General features: G+C 40.8%; 1 long non-coding RNA gene across 1 annotated transcript; it reads right to left on the bottom strand.

The window, feature by feature from the left end:
• Window positions 1-471: 471 nt before the first annotated feature.
• On the bottom strand, window positions 472-9,478 carry LOC310758430. The gene is made up of 3 exons (XR_014545775.1): window positions 9,431-9,478; window positions 8,478-8,524; window positions 472-529 (listed from the first exon to the last, which is right to left on the bottom strand). It is a non-coding gene; the product is annotated as an uncharacterized lncRNA (long non-coding RNA).
• Window positions 9,479-11,182: the final 1,704 nt, after the last annotated feature.

Below are 11,182 nucleotides of genomic sequence, written 5' to 3' on the forward strand. Positions count from 1 at the left end.
AAACAGGTCTGGGTGCTGGCAGCAACAGGTTTCCAACGTCGTTGCTCCCGCAACTTGGGACCGGGCTGACTGGCCTTTATCTTCTCTGAGGCCAGGGGCAGTCCCGGCCCACAGGTGACCAGCCTCTCCTGGCCTTAAGGCGAGCACTCCTCCTGAGAGAACCCAGTTCCCTCCGCCTCTCTGCCCTGAGCCTCTGCAGCTCAGGAGAGGCTGGAGGGTTACTGGACCCAGGGGGAGGCTCACCTTCCCCTGACAGGGCTGGGAGAGGCGCACCTGTAGGCAATGGGTCCTCAATCACCTCCGGAGCCAGAGTGGATTCATCTGGTGTCTGCTCCTGAGGATCTGGCACAGGTGTAGGCGCTTCAGATTCAAGGCCCTGCCCCGGCTCAGCCGGCCCTGGAGGCTGGGACTCCTGTGCAGGCTGGGATTCCTCCGGTTCAGCCTCTGAATCAGATTCCCAGGCCATCACAAGGAGGAAGTCTTTAACCAACCAGTGGAAGAGACTCCGCAGGAAGAGGAGGCGGCAGAACTAAAATCAAGAGGTGCAGAATACAAGTCTTGTCACCAAGAACCATGCACCTTTGTATGTAGGAACACTCCCACCCAGGACTACTGTGTCCAGTTCTGGACACCCCAGTTTAAGAAGGGTATTCACAAACTGGAACATGTACAGAGGAGGGTGACCAAGATGATGAAAGGGTCAGGATACCAAGCCTTATGAGAAGGAGGAGGAGGAGGAGGAAGAGGAAGAGGAAGAGGAAGAGGAGTTTGGATTTGATATCCTGCTTTATCACTACCCTAAGGAGTCTCAAAGTGGCTAACAATCTCCTTTCCCCTCCTCCCCAACAAAAACCACTTTGTTAGGTGAGTGAGGCTGAGAGACTTCAGAGAAGTGTGACTAGCCCAAGGTCACCCAGCAGCTGCATGTAGAGTAGCGGAGACCCGAACCCAGTTCACCAGATTATGAGTCTACCGCTCTTAACCACTACACCACACTGGCTCGGTTGAGGAAGTTAGGTATGCTTAGACCAAGATGTGATATAATAGCCATGTTCAAATAATGGAACTGATGGTTTTTCTCCCCGCTGCAAAGAAATAATCTCTGTGACCCATTCAAGTCTGTGCTGGAACAACAGAGACTTTTTGTTTAATTAGAAATGAAATAATAAACCATAAGGCTAATGTTATCCACTATGGATGGGTTGTTGTTTTTTAGTCACCCTGCCAAAGACTGACGGATCTTCCTCTGAAAGAATTGAGAAGCTATTTGAATCCTGAAAATCTATTTTATTATTGAGAATTGTCCTGGTGGGACTTCCGTGTTGGCTGCCCGTTCTGCTGGAAGGGTGAGCTCTTTCGCTGGAAAGAGCACCGGTGCTTTGAAGGTTGGGGAAACCGCTAGAGCGACGCGGTACCCCTTAAAAACCTTGGATTGAGCATTCCGAGTACTTGGTATTCCTGCGGTGCCTGGAACGACTCCCTCACCCCCCCCAGTAAGCTCTTGATAAGGGCTCGGAGAGCGGGTGGGGTTGGAGACGGAGGCACTTGGGAACAGACTCGCTTCCTTCATCGCATGAAGCTCTGAGTCCGGCGATCGTGAGCGGCCAATTTCTCCAAGCAACTATGATTGGAAAAGAGTGAGTAATATATTAAAAATTTGGACATTCATTTGGAATGGACAGGGGCTTAAAAAAACAACGGAGGTCAGTCCCTTCCTCTGATTAAGAGACAAAACAGCTACATTAGCCGAAGCCGTGATCTAAAATTTACTACTTTCTAAAGACTTTCAAGTTAACCTTTGTATTCCTCCTTCTAGCAGGGGGGAGATACTTTTCAGACTTTTTTAATCCTTGCAGACAGTTTGGATTTACGAGGTATTTTCTTTGTGGAAGCAGACTTCTCAGTCGGGAAGACTAGACTTCATTGTGACGTCGTAAAGAAAAGGACACTTTCAACTTTCGTTTTCCTACTTGGGGGGGGGGGAGTAACTGCAGCTGCCCGAACTCAAAGGTTTTTCTTCTCCCTTTCTCTTTTAAACAGTACCTCTACCCCCAGATATAAATTGTAAATTGTGACTGTGTTATTAACTTTTGGGGAATTAAGAAAGGATTACAAGTTACAGAGACTGTTGACTGGTATATTCAACATCTTTATCAATGACTTGGATGATGGACTCAAGGGCATCCTGATCAAATTTGCAGATGACACCAAACTGGGAGGGGTGGCTAACACCCCAGAGGACAGGATCACACTTCAAAACGACCTTGACAGATTAGAGAACTGGGCCAAAACAAACAAGATGAATTTTAACAGGGAGAAATGTAAAGTATTGCACTTGGGCAAAAAAAATGAGAGGCACAAATACAAGATGGGTGACACCTGGCTTGAGAGCAGTACATGTGAAAAGGATCTAGGAGTCTTGGTTGACCACAAACTTGACATGAGCCAACAGTGTGACGCGGCAGCTAAAAAAGCCAATGCAATTCTGGGCTGCATCAATAGGAGTATAGCATCTAGATCAAGGGAAGTAATAGTGCCACTGTATTCTGCTCTGGTCAGACCTCACCTGGAGTACTGTGTCCAGTTCTGGGCACCACAGTTCAAGAAGGACACTGACAAACTGGAACGTGTCCAGAGGAGGGCAACCAAAATGGTCAAAGGCCTGGAAACAATGCCTTGTGAGGAACGGCTAAGGGAGCTGGGCATGTTTAGCCTGGAGAAGAGGAGGTTAAGGGGTGATATGATAGCCATGTTCAAATATATAAAAGGATGTCACACAGAGGAGGGAGAAAGGTTGTGTTCTGCTGCTCCAGAGAAGCGGACACGGAGCAATGGTTCCAAACTACAAGAGAGAAGATTCCACCTAAACATTAGAAACTTCCTGACAGTAAGAGCTGTTCGACAGTGGAATTTGCTGCCAAGGAGTGTGGTGGAGTCTCCTTCTTTGGAGGTCTTTAAGCAGAGGCTTGACAACCATATGTCAGGAGTGCTCTGATGGTGTTTCCTGCTTGGCAGGGGGTTGGACTCGATGGCCCTTGTGGTCTCTTCCAACTCTATGATTCTATGATTCTATGATTCTATGATTCTATGACTGGTGGAGAGGCTTGAGAAGAGAAACTGTCTGTCTCCTTATCCCCCCTTTGTGTTTGAGACTGACCTTGAACAAAAGAACTGCAAGTTATGGATGGGGGAGAGAAAGGAGAGAGGACAGAGAAAACAAGAACCAAAGCAAGGAGGGATTCTAAGTCACCGTCTTTTGAGGACTCTGTGTTGCAATTGCTTCAGGAAATTAAAACAGAAGTAAGAGGAAATCAAAAGTCTATACAGGAATTAAAAAGTGACTTTGCTCAATTAAGGCAAGATTTGACGCAAGTTAATTCAGATGTATCAGCATATGACTCAAGACTGGAGCATTTGGAAACTGTGAGAATTCCTTACTTAGAGGAAAATCAGCGACAATCTCAAATTTCAATTGCGTCTCTGCAGCTAAAACAGAAGGAATGTAATCTGAGATTGAGGGGCGTACCACAGAAAGAGCGGGATAATTTGAAGGATTGGTTAATTGAAGAATTTGCAGCGTACTGGGGCCTCTCAAAAGAAGAATTAAATTTCTGGATAGACAAGGCCTACAGATTTGGACCTAAAAAAGATACTAAGATCACACATGACTGTATGGTGATTTTTAAAACTAAAGAGCAGAGAGACATTATTTTAGGCCACCATTATAAAAAAAGTTTAAAGATAGATGAGAAGGGAATAATTCTGTTTAAAGATATCCCAACATACTTTTTGGCCCTGAGAAATAATTATACGGATTTGGCCAGTGCCCTAAGAAGAAAGAACATTTTCTTCAGGTGGGAGTTCCCGGAATGACTATCTTTTAAATTTCAAGGAAGGAAACAAAGAATAACAACTGTCGGAGAGAAAGAAAGATTTTTGGAGAAAAACGCAAAAGAGCTTGGACTGGAAAGTTCTCCTTCATCAGGGGTAGGGGCAGTGGGCCCCTAATAAATCAGGATGTCATTGAAAATTTACTCCTGGAATGTGAATGGTCTAAATTCACGTTTTAAGAGGAACCAAGTTTATCACATATTGGCAAGACAGAATTTGGATATAATTTGTTTACAAGAAACACATGTTATAAGACTTCATAGAAAAATTCTTCAAAATAAGAAACTTGGGCAGGAATTTATTTCATCCGACAAAGTGAAAAAAAGAGGCGTGGTTTTTTATGTTAAAGAAAAATGGAACCCCAAATTGTTGTTTAAAGATGAGGAAGGGAGGTACATTGCAGTTGAAATTACGGCACAAGGCGATAAATTTCTTTTGCTGGGAATTTATGCACCAAATGATGGCAAAGTGGAATTTTTTAAGAATCTGGACTTAAAACTCATGGATTATATGGATTACAAATTGATTTTAATGGGAGACCTGAATGGAGTAGCATCAACATTAATGGATAAAACACAGGGACAGAAAAATCCAAGTTCCGGCAGACTACCAAAGATTTTCTTTGACATGACTGATAAATACGATTTATCGGACATATGGAGGCTACGAAACCCAATGGAGAGAGATTTCACTTTTTTCTCAAATTCAAATCAATCTTTGTAATCGCGAATCGACTACATATGGGTATCCAGAGATTTGGTTCCTAAGGTTACTAAAACAGAAATTTGCCCTAAGACTTGCTCAGATCATAATGCAGTGGTTTTGGAGATGAAATTATACCTGCAGGGTTCCTTTAGATGGAGGATGAATGATGAGTTGTTGAGGAATGAACAGATGATTAGTAAGGCCCAAAAGAGTCTAAAAGACTATTTTGAACTAAATATGAACACAGAGGTTGAAACAAGAGTCATTTGGGATGCAAGTAAGGCAGTAATGAGAGGTTTCCTCATACAACAGAACTCAATAAGGAAAAAGATACAGAATGAGAAAAAAGAGAAAATTCTGTCTCAAATAAAAGACAAAGAGAAAAGTTTAAGATTAATGCCAAAGAGTCAACAGATTCCAAAAGAAATTAAAGCATTGCAGATTCAATTTTCTCAAATTATTAACCAGGAAATAGAATGGAAAATTAAAATGATGAAACAGAGAAATTTTGAATCTGCAAATAAATGTGGGAAATTGTTGGCTTGGCAATTAAAAAAGAGACAGAAGCAAAGTACTATTACAAACATTGTATCTGATGGAAAATCTATGGAAAACCCTGCAGATATAAGAAAATGTTTTCAGAAATACTTTAAACAGCTGTATAAAAAAGGTAAAGAAGATAAGGATAAAATTGAGCAATTTCTTGTGGCGAATGAAATGCAGAAAATTCCCGAGGATAAAACGTTCCTACTAAATGGCATGATTACGAGACAAGAGGTTGAGATGGCAATAAATAAAATGCAGTTAGGCAAAGCCCCGGGACTGGATGGTCTTTCTGCAAAATATTATAAAATATTTAAAGATTGGCTAATTCAACCATTGGCAGATGTGTGTAATAAGATTCTAAGAGGGGACAAAGCTCCCAAAACCTGGAAAGATGCATTTATCACTCTGATTCCAAAAACAGATCAAGATAGATCCGATGTAAAAAATTATAGACCAATCTCATTACTTAACATGGACTATAAAATTTCCGCAAACATTTTGGCCAATAGATTAAAAAAGGTTCTATCAAAGTATATACATAAGGACCAGGCCGGATTTCTGCCTGGGAGACATATGAAAGATAACATAAGAAATATAATTGATATAATAGAAAGGTTGGAAGCGAAAAGAAATTGTAAAGCAATGTTAATGTTTATTGATGCTGAAAAGGCCTTTGATAATGTTTCTTGGTTATTTATGATGAAAAATCTAGAAAGAATGGAGGTTGGCCAGGAATTTTTAAATGGTATTAATGCGATCTATTTTGGAAAAAAAAAGCAAAAATCATAGTTAATAATGTGGTCTCAGAGGAAATCAGAATTGAGAAAGGAACCAGGCAAGGGTGCCCGCTTTCCCCTCTGCTATTTATTTCTGTTCTGGAGGTTTTGTTAAACATGTTGAGGAAAGAGGAGGAGGTTAAAGGCATTGTAGTAGGATCCAAGCAATATAAATTAAAAGCCTTCGCTGATGATTTGGTTTTAACTTTACAAGATCCAGAAACCAGTGCAGTGAAAGCACTGGAGCTGATTCAAGAGTTTGGGCAGGTAGCAGGATTTAAATTAAACAAGAGCAAAACCAAAGTTTTAGAAAAAAACTTAGATAATGAGGAAAGAAAAAACCTTTTTGAAAGGACAGGCCTTGTTTCGGTGAAAAAAGTTAAGTATTTGGGTGTGAATTTATCAGTAAAGAACTTGAATCTTTACAAAGATGAAAAATTATGGAATGAAATCAAGAGAGATCTTGAGGTATGGTCAAATCTAAAACTCTCATTGATGGGCCGAATATCGGTGGTTAAGATGAATGTATTGCCGAAGATGTTGTTCTTATTTCAAGTTTTACCAATCATTGATAATGTCAAATGTTTTAAAGAATGGCAGAAGGTATTGTCTAAATTTATCTGGCAGGGGGGAAAACCCAGAATTAAATATAAATTACTTACAGATATAAAAGAAAGAGGGGGCTTCTCCCTGCCAGATTTGAAGATATACTTTGAAGCTGCTGCATTCTGCTGGATCAAGGATTGGATTCAATTAGAGAATGATTATGTGTTAGACTTGGAGGGACTGGATAATCGATTTGGATGGCATGCATATCTATGGTATGACAAGGTAAAGGCCCACAGGGGTTTTAAGAACCATGTAATTAGAAAGGCATTATACAATGTATGGACTAGATACAAAGATCTCTTAGTAAGAAAAACACCAAAATGGATTTCACCAATGGAAGCACAGGCTCAAAAAAAGTTAAATATGGAAAACAAATGCTTCAGGTATTCAGATTTGTTGTTAGAGAATCAGGAAGGTTTTAAATTAAAACCATTTGGACAAATGAAAGATAAAGTGAATTGGTTGCAATATTATCAAATTAACGAATTATATAAGATGGATAAGAGAAATGGTTTTGCAACAGAAAAAACCAAATTGGAAACGGAGTTGTTAGATACTAATGATAAGAATATGTCTAAAATGTACAGTTTGTTGTTGGAGTGGCATACAAAGGATGAACAAGTTAAATCGGTCATGATTAATTGGGCAAGGGATGTGGGACATAATATAATGATGGAGGACTGGGAGAGGCTATGGAGGAAAGGGGTTAAGTTCACTGCATGTACGATGTTAAAGGAAAACATTATGAAGATGATGTATAGATGGTACTTGACCCCTGTAAAATTAGCAAAGATTTATCACATTGTTGGAAATGTAAAGAAAAAGAAGGTACTTTTTTCCATATGTGGTGGACTTGTCCCAAGGTGAAAGACTTCTGGGAGAAGATTTATAATGAACTGAAAAAAATGTTGAAATATACATTTATTAAGAAACCAGAGGCCTTTCTCCTTGGAATAACAGGTGTAGAATTGCCCAAGAAAGATGTTAAATTATTTTTGTATGCCACAACGGCCGCTCGAATATTACTTGCTAAAAACTGGAAAACACAAGAACTACCAACAGTGGAAGATTGGCAGATGAAGATGATGGACTTTTCTGAGCTAGCTGACCTGACTGGAAGAATCCGCGACCAGAAAGAAGAGGAGCTTCAAGAGGACTGGAGGAAATTCAAGGACTACTTGAACAAATATTGTAATATAAAAAATTAGAAATTACTTGAAAGAAACAAATAGGCCTAGGACAAATTAAGTTATAATTAAATAAATGGGGTTCAGAATGTCAAGAAAAGTGAATAAGATGACTATAATTGGAAATTGTTTTAGTTTAATAATGATATTGGAAAGCTGTTACTTTTAAATTACAAGGAAACTCAGAAGGGAGGGATTTGAGGAAGTCAACCAAGATGTTTAAAAAGTTGGATTTGTGAAGAATTAAGTTTGTTATTATTGTCTATTTGTTTATTTCCCCCCCTTTTTTCCCCTCCCTTTTTTCTCTCTCTCTTCTTCTCTTTTTCCTTTTCTGTTTTTGTGTATTTATCTGCTTTGTGGTTTGTGTTATTATGGTGGGAAAATCTAATAAAAATTTATTTTTTAAAAAAGAGAGAGAATTGTTCTGGTGGGTCACAGTGGTTGCTATCATCATCATCACCATTTCACCTCTTAATATAAGCAGAGGTACGGGCAGGTCTCCTCCTATGCTTGCATTTATTACTGTTTCATAAGAACATCAAGAAGCCTGCTGGATCAGCCAATGACCCATCTAGTTCTTATGCACTTCCCCACTTGTCACTGGTATTCAGTGAAAGTACAACTCAGTCATTGTGTCTAGTAGCCTTATTTTCCATTCAATTGTCCAATCCCCTTTTAAAGCCATCCAACCAATAGCCCTCACTACCTCTTGCAAGAGCAAATTCCTATGCACTGTGGGAGGAAGCGTCTCCTTTTGTCTCACCCCAATCTGCCAACATTCATCTTCATTTGATGTCTTCTAGTCCTAGTCTTATGAGAGAGGAAGAATTTTTCACACCATTCCTTGGAGTGTAAGTAAATAAGTAAATTTTTATTTATACCCCACCCTCCCCAGCTAAGACTGGGCTCAGGGCAGCTAACATCAAATATCAAATACATTAAAACGCAAACAATTGATTAAAATACAGTTTAAAAAGTAGAATGAGGATAAAATTAAATGACTGCCCATTACAGTGGTACCTCGGGTTAAGTACTTAATTCGTTCTGGAGGTCCGTTCTTAACCTGAAACTGTTCTTAACCTGAAGCACTACTTTAGCTAATGGGGCCTCCTGCTGCCGCCACGCCGCTGGAGCACGATTTCTGTTCTCAGCCTGAAGCAAAGTTCTTAACCTGAAGCACTATTTCTGGGTTAGCGGAGTCTGTAACCTGAAGCGTATGTAACCTGAGGTACCAATTTACAACCATAGGGGTCAGGAACCTCAAGTATTCATCAAGACCAGCTAACCATGTTGGTCCCACATGAGCCGATAAAAGGGCCAAAGAGGTAACTTACAGGGTCCCATAGAAGGGGGTCAAACTGGGCCCAGACTGAAGGCCAGGCAAACCCACTCTATGGGATCCTGTAAGTTTTCTTTTTGTGTGTGTCTGATCCTAGTCAGCCCTGGTTAGCCCTGCTTAAATTCAGAGAAAGCCAATGTTATTATTTTCATTTATTTTATTTGAAGTCCCACAAGCCATCACTAGATCTTCTTACTTTGATCCACTGATACTTCTGGGTGTCTTCTGTTTCAAACTGGTCCCTGTAAAGAGTCACCTATGCTTCTGTTTGATTAAACTGGAGTTCAGTGGTCTATAGAAAGGCACCTCAAATATCATAAACTATAGGATACGAGGTGAAGAAGGAGTTATAAAACATGAACTCTGTATTCCTCTACCCCCACCCCAAAGTTCAGCTTCTTTTGCCAGCAGAAAAGTTCATCTTCACTTGATTTGTCTGACATTCCATGCAACCAACAGCTCCTGAACCAGAATGAAGAGAATCACACTGACTGCTAGATTCGAAAGCTTGTCACTGAAAACCAACAGAAGCTAGTGTCGCTGTCACACATTTCCCACCCCTGTCAACAGTAATTTATGGCCCTTTTAATGAATGATGCAGATTAGTCATATAGTGGGTGATTAGACAAGGACCAAGAATGAGCCACAGTTCAACTACAGGAAAGCACAATATGGGAATTGTCAGTGACGGCCAATGGGGCTAGTTTCTCCATCAGAAACTGCTGCTAAAGACACTGTTAAAGATACAAGAGGAGCCCAGATCAGTTAGTAACCCCAGAGAGGTGACATCCAAAAAGTTGCCTCTCCAAGCCCTGCTATATGGTATTGTTTTCCCATAGGGACATTTGTGATGTACACCCCAATTCTAATAGTGCTGAAAAAGTTCCATGAGCACAGTGCTTACCAATGGCTGGTTTCCTTTGAAAAGAGCTCACTGGAGACTGGTTGCCATTTTGTAATATTGTGCTTATTTTTCATTATCATCTGTTTATCTATATGCCACTTTTCCACAAAAATGTGCCCAAAGAGGCTCACAACATCTCAAGAGAACAACTAACAGTTCAAATATATATATTAGAAACAAAAAAAAAAAAAGCCCATTCAAATGTGTATAAAACAATTTTTTAAAAAAACCAGCTTAGAACTAAACAGGAAGGAAAGTAATACCCAACACAGTAATAAAAAAAAATAGTATACAAAATACCCACATGCTCCAGATGCATAGCTGTCAAGTGTCCCTTATTTGAAGGGACAGTCCCTTATTCCAGCACCATGTCCCGCTGCTGTCCCTTCTTGATGGATGTCCCTTAAATGTCCCTTAAATGATGTCCCTTAAATTTCAAAGGAAGCAGCTCCTCTCCCTCCCTCCCTGCCGGCCAGGGAGGAGGGAGGCTCCAACTGTGTTGCTTGGCTGTGTTGCTCACCCAATAAGAAGTCTAAGAACGACTGGGGGGTGGAGCTTGCATGCCTTGTGTGTGGCTAGTTAATGCAAGCTGAGGGGTTTTTTGAATGTTGGACGCCATTTTGTTGCACGTGCTGCTGCAAACTTTGCAGTGCAAAGCCAGGCCGGGGAGCCATCTTAAGTTGAGGCTGCATAGGCCTTGTGGTGCATGTGATTCAGATTCTATTCAGTGGAACCTCTGGTTACAAAGTTGGTTGGACAGTGTTCTCGAAGCTACCAGCATGAGTTTGACCAGACTGCAGGAGGACAGGAAGACTGGAGTGCCTGGAACAGGTGAGGCTGCAGGTCCCTTATTTTGGCTGCTGGTCCCTTATTTTCAAGGCTGCTGGTCCCTTATTTTCAAATCTGTAAGTTGACAGCTATGTCCAGATGGTACACATATTTTGGATCCAAGTCACAATCTTGAAACATCCAGGGATGCTACCCCATCTCTCACCAGGGATACTGTGGACCCTCCGACCCGGAGCAGCCTTATTGACACTGGGATCATGGGTTTTAACGCCACATACAGGCCAATAACTCTACTGCCTTCACTACAACTTCTTAGCAGTTAAATTTACAAACAGGAGGGGTGGTTGTATCTCAGAAATCTGATGTGCATAGAATGTGCATGTCTACAGAGAGGAAACAGCTGTATGCCTATAATTAGGAAGCAGGAGAAACAGAT

Source organism: Podarcis filfolensis (assembly GCF_964270895.1).
Source record: "Podarcis filfolensis genome assembly, chromosome: 3".
NCBI lineage: Eukaryota > Metazoa > Chordata > Lepidosauria > Squamata > Lacertidae > Podarcis > Podarcis filfolensis.